This window comes from Engystomops pustulosus, chromosome 3, assembly GCF_040894005.1.
Source record: "Engystomops pustulosus chromosome 3, aEngPut4.maternal, whole genome shotgun sequence".
Classification (NCBI taxonomy): domain Eukaryota; kingdom Metazoa; phylum Chordata; class Amphibia; order Anura; family Leptodactylidae; genus Engystomops; species Engystomops pustulosus.
In genome coordinates, this window is record NC_092413.1 from 41,096,020 (window position 1) to 41,109,474 (window position 13,455).

A 13,455-nucleotide genomic window follows, 5' to 3' on the forward strand; every position below is an offset into this window, starting at 1 on the left:
CAACGAGGTTTCGGGTCTGCCGCGATTCACTAAGGTTATGCGTCCAATTTCCTGCATGTGTCGCTTCCGCGCTGAGATCCGCCGGAGTTCACCTTCTTCTTCCTGGTGCATGTGAGTGCTTGATCTTGTGACACAATTTCGTTTTTAAATTCCGTGGTTTGTCCGAATCCGTCGGATTGTCCAATGGCACCCCCCCCCCAATTGTGTGCGCCAAAAACTGATCGCGTGCGCCAAAAACCCGGGGCAATTCAGGGTAAATCGGATATATTCAGGAAATCCAACAGAATCGTAAATGAGCCCCAATAGTAACCTTAGTAAATGAGCCCCAATATGTATAGTCAAGGGCATATGGGGCAACATTGGCAATGTTTTTTATAGTGTAGTCTGGGATTTTTATTGGGGAATATTGATGTTTATTTTTTAATAATTATATACACTATGTATAGGTCGAAAAAGGCCCCTGGGGAACATTTTCACAATTTTTTTCCTCTTTTTCAATTTCTGGTTTTCACCTGTAACTGGGGTATCGGTACGAACCCCAATTACTGAGGGAAACCAGCGCAGCTGCACCCCAAAATGATTGTGTGCGGCAAAATCACAGTATAGAAACCTATCCAAGCCATGCAATCCCCAAAAACAGTCTGACAAAAGTGCGCTCCACGACCCTAATTTTTGCTGCTAAAAAGGCACTAGGTTTCATTTTCAGGTGATTTCCATGAACAAGAATTTATATTTATTGTTAGACAAAAAAAATAGCATTCATTAGTGTACTATAGTCATGTCATAATTATCAGCAGCATAACCATCAAGTTCCATCAAGAAAAGCTCTCCATTTGTATTACAATCAGTGGCCCCAATCTAAAAAAAAAATAGCACTAGATCTCATTTTCAGGGGGGGTGCCTTATTTTAAGGGAAATGTGTGGAACATGGAGAGATAGCTCTGTTACATCATTGGGCACTGTCACGGGTGCTCCCGTGATCCCTGTCTCGGATCACGAGCGCATCCGTGCTCCCCCATGTGCCCCCGCTGCAGCCCGGTCTCCTCACTCACCTCTCCCGGCTCCTGCTCTTCCCCGGACTGCCGTGCCCGCGCGTCCCCGCTCCCTAGGGCGCGCGCGGGCAGCTCCTGCCTTGGAGGAATGGCGTCATCTGCTGGACGGAGCTCGATTTCCAGTCAGTATTTTCACGGACCACAAGAACCTCCAGTACCTACAGACAGCTCAACGGTTGAACCCACGTCCAGCCCGGCGGTCCCTCTTCTTTTCCCGTTTTGACTTCCAAATCCATTTTCACCCAGCCGAGAAAAACATCAAGGCTGACGCCCTGTCACGTGCTTCCAATGTTATGGGGGAAGACTATGCTCCGAGACACATCATTCCTCCAGAGAGGATTGTGCTGGCAGCGCCGGTGGACCTTCGGCAATTACCTCCCGGCAAGACTTATGTACGACCTGGACTTCGAAAGAGGATCCTGACCTGGGGACATTCTTCTCGAGTGGCTGGGCACCCTGGGGTGCAGCGCTCTGTGGCCCTGATTTCCCGTTTCTATTGGTGGCCTGATTTGGTCAAGGACGTTCGGGATTTTGTGCGGTCTTGTGCCTCTTGTGCTCGCAATAAGCCCTCACGACAAAAACCAGCTGGTCTTCTGTTGCCGTTACCCGTGCCTACCTGCCCGTGGTCTCACGTGGCTATGGACTTCATTACTGATCTGCCGCCATCATCTGGCAATACCGTTATCTGGGTATGCCTATCATCCTCAGTCCAACAGCCAAGTAGAGAGGGTGAATCAGACTTTGGGGTGCTATCTCCGCCACTTTGTGTCCGCTCATCAGGACGACTGGGCTTCTCTTTTACCATGGGCGGAGTTTTCCTACAATTCCCTGTGTCTGCAGATGTTCCTGCTCTGGAGGACTTGGTACAGGATCTAAAAGCCATCTGGGAACAAGTCCGTACCTCATTGCTCCAAACCTCGGCCAAGACCAAGTATCAAGCGGACAATAAACGTCGGCCTTTTCCTGTCTTAGCTCCTGGTGACAGGGTCTGGTTATCCTCAAGGTATGTCCGAGATCTTGGGAGCCAGAGGATAACATCTTGGACAAGAGCCTGCTGCAACATTTTCTCAGGCCCAAGAAGAGAGGGAGGCCGAAGGGGGGCCTGTCACGGGTGCTCCCGCGATCCCTGTCTCAGATCGCGGGCGCATCCGTGCTCCCCCATGTGCCCCCGCTGCAGCCCAGTCTTCTCACTCACCTCTCCCGGCTCCTGCTCTTCCCCTAGGGCGTGCACACGGCTCCTGATGAAAATTTAAAGGGCCAGCGCACCGCTAATTGGTGCACTGGCTGAACACCTCACCTGCCTCTTCCTGTGTCCCCTGCCGGATCTTTGTGCCTCATAGCCTTAGAGAAAGCTTCCAAGCGAGTATTCCTGCGTTCCTGTGTATTCCTGTGTATTCCTTTATTCCTGCATTCCTGTGTGTTCCCGCTCCTGAGTCCTGTGTTGCCGTGTTACTAGAGTTCCTCCTTGTTGCTGTGTTCCGTGTGCCTGTGTTCCCGTTCCCACCTGCCTGGACCTCCTGTTGCTGACCCCGGACTTGGACTTGACGTTGCATCTCTGCCGCCTGCCCTGACCCTGTGCCTGGACCTGACTACGAGATTGTCATCCGCTAAGGTACCTCGACCTCGGCTGCCACCGCGGGCTAGTCACACCTGGGAACGACCTAGTGGTATCCTGCCGCAGCAAGTCCAACCCGCTTTGCGGCGGGCTCTGGTGAATACCAGGTGCCGCTAGGCTCCGGTCCCAGGTGTTGGCTAGTTCCATCTCCCGCAGTGGTCCAGAGGATCCACTGATCCTAACAGGCACTTGTTCACATTATGATGTGACCAGAGTGATGTCATCTAAGGTCCTTTACCCAGTTACATTTGTTATGTCTACCTCATGTATGTATCTGATCACATGAAATCCAGCATGGTGGATGGGAAGTAGTAGAAGTTAATGCGCACATTTGATAAAATACATACATGGGGTAGATTTTGCAAAGGTAACTGGGTTAAAGGACCTTAAGTGACATCAACCTGGTCACATGAAATTAAGTGCAGAATGCTGATAAGAGGCATGGGACATGAGGAGGAGTAGATCGGAGGGGCTGTCTGAGCATGACATGCGCCTATGATGCCAAGTTATATAACATAAAGTTGATTTATGAGGATGTAAGGAAAAAACATTTAGCTAAATGAAGGGTGTCAGTGAGTTAATAGGTCTCTATAGGAACCTTTCATTAGATCTGTTTGTAAAATGTGGTGACTGGTTCCCTTTAAACAACTACTTTACTACAATCAATTTGTTTTCACTCCTTTGCCACAGGGGGCAATTTTCAGTCTTTTTACCACCTTATGAGGTATTTCCTTGTAATGGTAGAAGGGGAGACTAAGTGGCTAATGCTCCTGTCTTCCAATGCTTGGATGTAGTGGGTGCATGTGTCGTAGCAACCGGTAAAAATTGGTGCTGGTAAAGTATATACAACACAATGGTGGTGCTCTATTTGCTGTAAAGAGTCTCTATAAGTCCAAACATGAAAAGAGTAAAAAGATGAATGGCAACTCACCAAAAAGTGTCTTTTTATTGCTTCTTTTATTCAAAAATACTCAAAACATGTACAGTATGTCATCTTAGTATACGGGAGGGAGGGGTGGACACGACAGCTGTTTCACGCTCTCTGCGCTTCATTTGGTCTGTTTGTACCGAATGAAGCCCCGATAGCGCGAGACAGCTGTCATGTTTTTGTTTATGGGATGTCCTGCACTTCTCTCCTCCCTCCCGTACACTATGATGACATACATGTTGTGAGTATTTTTTGAATAAAAGAAGCAATAAGAATACACTTTTTGGTGAGTTGACATTCATATTTTTACATATTCATAGCATTAAGTATCATGAATCAAAGTAAAGTAGCTTTTTTTTTTCTTTTTTGGAAAAAGTCAGTGTTACTATAAAAACTCTTTAGAAATGTGTATACTATATGTGGGAATGGGGGGGGGGGGCAGAAAAAGGGCTCCCGATGACAGATTCCCTTTAATAAGGAAGGTTGTTGTTGCTCAGTAGAGGACAGAGCCCTTTCCAATTTTTACTATGAGGCCCTATAATCTCTTAGTACACCCCTGAGAAAGCATAAGATAAAATTATATAACTTTTCTTTATATAATAAATATGCTTTACTATCTAAAGGAATTATACCCCTTTAAGTAACACTAATAACAATTAGAGGATCGGTTACATAAATACAAGTATGTGGCATAGTGCAGATCCGTTTGCCAGGCCACACACCTGCTTTGTAAAAAAAAAAAAATATACCAACTGCTACAAGCTCAGATATAAAAGGCGCCAGCTTAACAGGTGAACCTCTTATCTGTGCTGGCGATAAAATAGTCTCATTCTCAGGTGAGGAAGCAGCAACTTATAAATGTAGCGCCACCTGCTGGTAGCAGTGCGGTCACTTGTTGCATCTAGCTAAATATTTTAAAATTGAGAAATAGAAATAAACTACTTTGTTAAGAAATAAGAACATATCTTGGAGCCTAATGAACATACATTTCCTAACTCTTTACAGTAGACCTGATCAGCATATTTACTAGACTTTGATGAGCATTTTTGCTACTATGTATTTTTGTATGTATGACACATAAATATTTAGCAGGAAAATGTGTGAGATATATGTATATTGCATGCGTGAAATGCAGGCTGTCCCTGGGTTACGTACAAGACAGGTTCTTTAGGTTTGTTTTTATGTTGAATTTGTATGTAAGTCGAAACTGATATATATATTTTATAATTGTAACTCAAGAAGATTTTTTGCAATATATAGATATATAGATCCCTGGGGTGTAAAATTACCAAACATTCTATACATACATTTGGTGCAGCAGAGCACTGATGACCTCTTTTTGTATACACAGTCTCAGCGGTGATGTAACATAGACAGCACACCCCTACCATAGGCAGTAGTTGTCTCCTGTTGCGCACTGTCGATGCAGAATCACTACTGAACCTCTGTATAAAATCAGTGACCGGTTGTGTGGCCCTGGAATGGAGAGAGGAGAATAGTCATGGTGAGTCAGGGTCATAGACTAAATCTCCAACTGTTCCGAATCGGCATTGTTAACAAATCAATATTAATAAAATATTTGTTGGTAAACCTTCTCCAACCAGCCATTCAAACACCTTATTATTACATATATTGTTCTGACATTGCTGACTCTGGCATTGTTCTTGACCCATCTGTTGTCTGCTGTCAAAGAAGGCCCACAGAGAGACTTGTTGCAGCCAAGCAGTGTATGGCTTTGTCTATTGTCTCATTGTTGTGCTTGTATGTTTCTCTGTTCACCATTATAGGTTAGTCTTGGATAACCTTGGGAAAAACCACATTATGCGTAGAAAAGACCCATGAGCAATTTCAGTATATACGTGAGTTCTAAAAAATCCATTCTGTAACAATTCTTCCTTAGAACCCTTCACTGTGTCATATTTACATTATTCCTTCTAGAAATGTATGAAAACATTAACAACTGGGTGAATGGTTGGGGTCTCACAATATGTAATCAGTGGTGACAGTACAAGGTTCTATAGGGTAGTTGTGTCAAACCTTTACTCGCAAAGGACCACAACAAGCTTATAGTTGCCTCCAGAGGGCTGAAGTCGGGCATCGATATTCTCCCTATCACACTGCCCCATTCCTCAGAATACACCTTGATGGGGGATTTTCACATTTTCTGGTGTACAATACAAGCTCTGAAATATTGCATTGTCTAGCAAACCACCAGGAATTGTGATTATCTTCCCCTTTATCCACCTCCACACCAAGTGGGTATGGACAGGCTTGAAGGGGGCTTGGGCATCTCTGGAGTGGGCTGCCCCATGCCTGCACGCTTGCTTTAGCCAGTGACTGTTCAAAGCCTTAATGGTCACTGGTAATAGCACAATTCGACACCAAGTAGGTACGCCATTGTTGCCTGACACCAAATACATCTCCGCATCTCTTTATTACACCACATGGACTTTCTCCTCATTGTAAATTCTGTCTCGATACCAGTCTAGAGTAAGGATATCCTTCTTAATATAACATCAATAATCCTCACCTCAACCATATTGAACAACTAGCTCAACCAATATCCATCTTTCCACCAGCTTTGTGCAGAGATACACACAAGGTGGTTCAAGAAAGTATTGTACTATGGATCTGGATACTGCCATTAGTAGAAGCAGCAGGTCAGGATGTGACATGGCAAGATTTTGCACACTAAGTGTACAGGAGAGCACCAATATGATCAAGTCTTGCTTGTGGACCACATAACACAAGGGAGCAGGCCAGATGTGGCCCTCAGGCCTTGAATTTGACACATGTGGTGTAGGGACACACTCCTTCAACAAGGTTCTTTAAGCATTCAGGAGGAAAGACAGAGGAATGAAACTAAAAAAACCCAGAAGACTGTTCATAATTGGTGTATTATAGGTAGGACCAGATTGAGTGTGGCATGGTTCCCAGTAGTGTTGCACCGACCCAAAGTGCAAACTTCGGGTTCATGCCAAATTTGCCTATATAATACATCTTCATGCATTCTTTTATCTTTAGACATCCGCATGCATTCTTCTGGTCTTTGACATGAACTGGCCTGATGTATATTTGGAATTGCAGTCTGAGATCCTAAGACTCCCAGGGTCTTCTGCAATACTAATTTGTATTGGTTCATTACGAGGTTACGGGTAGTGGTGGGCAAACCCGTGGGTTCATGTCCCTGATACCGGGATTCGGGGTATGGCTCACCCCACTTCGGTTACACCTGTGATTGGTGCTGGCATCAATCAAGGGTGTAAACTCTTTACTCTTTAACTCTTTAAATGGGAGTGCACATCCACAGGAAAGTGTCGGAAGGAGCACATCTGGCATTTAAAGGGGAATACAACACCAATTGCGGGTGCTATCAGTGGAGTTGAGCTTTCAGGTTCAGTAACGGAACCAAAACGGGTCCACTCATCCATAGTCCCGAGATAATCAGCGCACTGGCCCCTTGATTATAAAGCAGTCAATTATTAAGACTCTGGGAAGCATTTGGGAGAATTTTACTTAGACATATCAGGAGAGATGACAGGTTCTCTTCAAGCCTGAGGGCTAGAAAAAGCAGATCTTACAGCAGCTGAAATTCACAATCCACTGGACTTTTCTCAAAACGCATAATAGAAACCCGGCTGCCTTACTTTTAACTCTACGTTTTCTACTCTCTTTATTCTAAAGTTTAATTTCCATCCACTGTCACATCTCCAGACACTTGTAATAATAAAACAAATGTATAAAGATGAAGAGCATCAATGAAAAAGCCATGCTAGGAGTGAAATAGGAAGCAATTTAAATCAGCGCTAAAAAGGAGTCTGAAATTGGCTAAACACCTGCTCTATTATAGCTTTTGTGGCTCATGCTAATTTTCCTGTATCTGCAGTCACTTTTATCAGAGGAGAAAACAAGAAAATTGAAGTTGCCTTCCTAAGGTAAGCAGCAGGAATATCTACAACTTTCAGCAAGGACCACCTCTTGTTTGCATTTGCTTTTCATGTGTATTGTTCTTGTCTAACTAGGGGCCACCTTTCCGAGAACATCCTCATAACAATTCAATATGAGCTCATTGAAATCACACCATAGAATCGTGCTCTGTGCCATCCATTTAACAGAAACACTTATTTAGAAAATGACTATTTTGTGAAGCTTTTGATGCTTTCTTAACATGTGAATGTTATGATGTCTCTCTTCCAACTCATTGTAACCTTTGTGTGTATCGTTAGCTCTTGACCCAATCTTCATACATCTACGGATTAGATGCAGATTTCACAAAACAATGTGTATTATGCTGAAATGAGGTATTATTGTAAAGCTGTTATGTGTAATACTGAAGTGCACCTGTTGATATGAAGTAAACACACTACAGAACACACATTACTTCTGAACAGCAGAGACCAATTTCAGGATTTGTTTTTGAATTTTAAGAATGTAGCTTGAATTTTACATGTTCCACACAGACCTTATTATTTACTGTTTCAATTTTCAGATTTTTTTTGTAACGATCTTCTGTTCTCAGCAAATAATAGAGAATGAAATAGAAAGTAAACTTCTCCCTTCTATGTAATGTGGCTAAACTGGGTCACTGCAGCTTAGTTCCCAGGTCTGAGCACTACACTGAGAATATAGATTTCTAGTTCTGGTTTCATTCTTTGCTCATCAGCTGCTGAAAAAAGCTGAACTGTTGGGTTGTTGGGTGTTGGATCCCCACAAACCTAATAATGAGTATCTTTTCTATGGATATGTTATCAATATTCAAGTCCAAAAATCCCTTAATGAGCTAACATCAGTTTTCTCCACATGCAGCATAATAGGGGAAATCTGTCCAACAGTTGCAGATGGTTGAAGGGATCAGACAATTCAAGTCACCCAAATTTACAAATACTGTGGAGGGAATTTCTAAGACTTGCATATTGAATGCCAGTGTAAATATGTCCAGTGTACTACTCGCAAATATACTAAGGCTAAATTCAAGCTTACGTGTGCCTGCTGTACCGTAGCACACATCGGCGCTGGGGAGAGGAGGAGGGGATGAGCGTCGCTCACCCTGCCCTTCTCCATTGAGAAATATGGGGCATTACGCTGGAACAGTATGGTGCCGCACCGTACCACTCATGTATGGCGCTGTGTGCCCATTGCCATCTATGGGGGACATATATATATGCTGTATATACGTCGGGCGTATATATGTCCCCCATGCGGCAGTAAATGTACCCTGACAATTTTCTGCCCTACTCTACACCCATCTGACCCAAACTGGTGCACGGAGTGGAAAACCATAAAAAATTTTAGTAATAGGGCTTTTTATATGTCTTATCTACCAGAAAACTGGCAGAACTATGGTCCTGCTCAAAACATGTTTTATTCCTACATTCTAAATATATTTTTTTTTGCTTCATTCTAGGCTTTTTTATAAACAGATCAGCTTACTTTTGTATAATTGGATACGAAAGAATAAGTTTGTGTAAGTTACAATTAAAACTTTTTAAAATCTTTTATAGAGATAATACCATTACTGACTACTACACAGGCACTGTTAAACTACGTAAAACGCTCCTTCTAGCAGTGTGCAAGGTAGGCTTACATTTTCTGGGAATCAAAACTATGTATTTTTTTAGCTACAAACAGCGTGCTATGGGAATCTGTCATTAGGTTTATTAGTTAAATCTGGTGACCGGTTCCCATTAAGACTATTGTAGGATAATTTATTGATGTTTCCATAAATAGAGGAAGCTTCTTTGCTACTAGAATATTTCTGATGTTTACGTAAATATTATAGCCATTCACAGCTATTATTATTGTTTTGGTCTAATCCAACCTTACAGTCTACAAAAGAATAATATTTTTATCCTATTATAAGCTCCTTTTTGCTTCCTTTCAGCCGCCATCCCTCTCTGTGTCCTACCCAAAAAATAAATCTTAAACAAATGAAATATCTAATTCATGTTTCTTTTAATTGTAATTTTGACTTCCGGAAGCAGCAGAATACACTGCACCTCTAGTCTACAGTAAGTGGACTTGACACTATACCGGGCATTATCTGTGTTTTTGGGGCAAAAATTTTGCGTTAAATTACACAGGGATCTAATATTGTGGCGCAAGGGCTTAATTAATTGGTGCATGACAGAAAATGGTCTGAACTAACTTCACATTCATGGAGGTGAAATAGAACTCCGTAGACCAACTTTTTGCAGCTATAATCGTGCGCCAAAAAAAGTGTTGGGAAGCACAGTAAAAGTGCTGGAGTTTCCAAAAAATGTGCCTAAATGGTGTGACCAAAAGAAAAAAAGGTGTGAGTGTCAGAAATGGACCTATACAATTGCGCTGATACTTCATAAATAGGGAACACCAGGCGCAGCAAGGAAAATAAAGCTTGCAAAAGCCTATAATAAATGCTCCCCTATGTGTTGTATTTCTAAATGCCTCTGTTCTTCTATTCATGCTACCTCATTACAGACATGCCTTGCCTTATATCTCACAGTACAAAACAAGGGTGTGCGGGCTCATGTGGAAATAACTTTTCTAAAAATTATGCCATTCTTTTCAGGAAACTTTCTAAAGCTACACTCTATATTCTAAAAAGACGGCATAAATATGACATAGATATAGTAGAAAGCGGGACCGTTTTATTACACAGTCAATTGAATCTTTTAAAATGTATACCATTTATATGTAACATTGTGAATTCTAAATGTAACTATTAGACAAAGCATTATCAAACTTGTATGCAGCCTCAAAGGTAATCATCTATTCTCTTTGTAAGTCTATGACAAATGATTCTGCTCTGAAAAGTGCTAGACCGAACAGTCAATACATTAGATTCTCTTTAACATACATTGCTTATTAGAAGAAAATGTTTCATTCCCATTTCTCAGAATGAATAGAAAAGGTTGGGTACATGGTTCTATGACAGTGCTCTTACATTTACAGAAGAAGAGGTTATAAATTATTTTCTATTAACCATTATTACATAAATCGTTCCTATAATGAAAAGTATAAGTCAAAATTCTATGAATTCATATATAAAGTTTGTAGATGTGTCACCATCAATGGCTTCTCCAATTCATATGAGAAAAATCTATGACCCCCAAACAGTAAACCAACTTGGGAAATCTCTCCTAATAGAAAAACTAATTGTGGAGTTGAAGAAGCCACCAAGATAACTTTAGAAACGTTGTTACATCTAGATGACTTTGACTTTCCATTACTTAATATTTTATGATAAGGTTTTACAAAAATATTCAGAAAGATAAGGCACTTATTGAAACATTGGAATCCGAAGAATATCTCAACCCCATCAAAGGGATATTTTAGTCATCAGTACAAACAAAGTTCAGCCTCAACAAATAAATGTAATGGAGATAGCTCACAAAGAGTGCCGTATGAATCCAAATCTTCAATAGCTTATATATTGATATTAACGCTGAGCAGATATTCCGATACTCAATTTTCTGGATGTCCACAGCACACAGAAGTTGAATGAATCCAAATTGATCCAAATTGGAAACTACTCCAGTTGTTAAAAGTTATAACAGTATTCATTATACTTACAAAATTTCCTTTTATCCCTTTCAAATTTCCCAGCCATTTTTATACTACTAATTATTTTACACACAATACACAACCGTTTCTATACCAATCAGTATTTACTAGGTTCATTCAAAAAGCCCAGCATTTAAGCCATCAATGAACTTGTAAAACATACCTTCTTAAAAGCCTAACCTCAACCAGGAAATGGTCAGGAATAGGTGGCACACCCCCTATTAAAAAGGAATAAAAGTGAATAATAATTTTTTATACTAAGAGAGCAATTGAATATCTATTAATGTATATATTATTATGCATACACTATAGTGGAAAAATCATTTTATTGGAATTTTATGTAAAGTTTAAAAGGTTCAATTGTACTAAACACAGACATGCCCCAAAAGAAGTCTGAATTGTCGAAAACCAGAGTTAGGAAATCTGTTCTCTGGCATTTTATGTTTTATTTAAATGCCTTTTTTTCATGAGAAGGTTTGTAAGTATAATATATAAATTATAATACTTATCTGCTCAAGTGGTTTGCACTATGGATCTTTTTTTATTTAATTGAACTTCTGTGTGCTGTAGACATCGGGAGGATTGACTTAACTGGAAGATCCACACTGTGCAACTAAGAACATAGAAGTTTGAAACAAAATGTCATTGAATTCAGGTAAACTTTGATATAGGTTTTTGATAGAACTAAAAAAGACTGATTTATTATAAAAAACACTTTGGGAATGTACTCACAATTATCTATAGGAATAAGAAGGAGACAGAAAAAGAGTCCTGGTTACAAGTTGTAATAGTAATGCGCCCACAATAATTTTATACTCAGTCTCCTTAAATTTTCCCCACAATTTTTTGCATTTTATTAGGAAATTCTACCACCAGCTCAGGGGCACTGCTATGAGTTGTCTTGTGTGCCAACCTTTGCTAATGGGCTGGTGGGAAGAAACAATGGTGTTTGGAGAACATGATAGCTAAGAGAAGATAAGATAAGATAAACCTTTATTAGTCCCACAGTGGGGAAATTCACAGCGTTACAGCAGCAGAGAGGGTACAGAGAATATTAGGGCTAAATGAACAAAAAGAAAAGGGGGATAAAAAGACAAAAAAGAGACAAGCAATGATCGTCAGTTTGATGTTTAGTCTGTGGATGGGACCTGCAGGGACTGGTTAGGTGGGGGGCGCAGGTTACTCCTGTTTGGGCCTTATAGAGATGTGGGCATGGTACATTGACAATATTTTTGTCATATGGAGTAAATTTAAGGATGAGTTAAATTAGTGGGTAAGGGCAATGAACTGTAACACAATTGGGAATGTTTTATTTTTTATTTAAACAAGCTGGAACTTTCCTTCCTTGATCTATTGATAAAGAAAAACCTGGAAGGGACCCTTGAAACTAGTGCCTATAGAAAAGGGACTAATGTGCTGCTTCTGTGGGAAATCAGTCATCAATCGCCTTCCCATTATTGCGGAATCCCGCAAAAAAGGTCAATGCTTGAGATTGAGGTGCAACTGCGCCAATGATACTGAATTCAGGAAACAGGCTGCGGATCTCTGTTTGCGAAACAGAGAAAAAGGGTCCCCAACTTTGTCCTATACAAGGAGTATAAGGATTCCTCCATAAATGAATGATCCAGCCTATTAAACATGACACAGAGACTACCTGGGAGCAATAACCCTATTGGATGGGTTGCTACATTTAATGGTGATCCTTTAAGAAACTGGGATATCCTTTGAATGGAATCGGACATCACAGAATGCTTGGATCCTCCACCTAAATCACATAAAGACACCAACACACATAACATGATTACACCAAGACATTAGATGTAAATTTAAATGTAGTTGCATGTCCTGTCATGTCTGTGTGTAAAAGCTTTATTGCCAAGGGTCCCTAGGACATATGAGATTCACCCAATCACATAATTACCAATCACATGGTCTGGAATACATTGACAAGACTAAACATGAATTGCACAGGAGGATTTATGATCCTAGAAGGTGATATTATTCATTAGAGGGATCCAATTCATGGGTTTAGACCTGGTGGCCCGTAGCCCCAGAGGACTGCACTGGGACAAGGCCAGCCTGGAGAGAGAAACTAAATAGATCTTTAAATGTGATATCATGGCCCAGAAGCAACTGAAGGAAAATATCACAATTACCAGCTTTGTATAGTATTCTCTAGTATTTCTGTAGATGCATAATTTGATATTTTAGAGCTGTAAATCTGATGGCCAGCATTTTGTACAAGATGTCCATATCAGTTCATATATACAAAAATCTCAATTGAAAAAATCTCATATCAAAATGCTGTTTGATTTGAA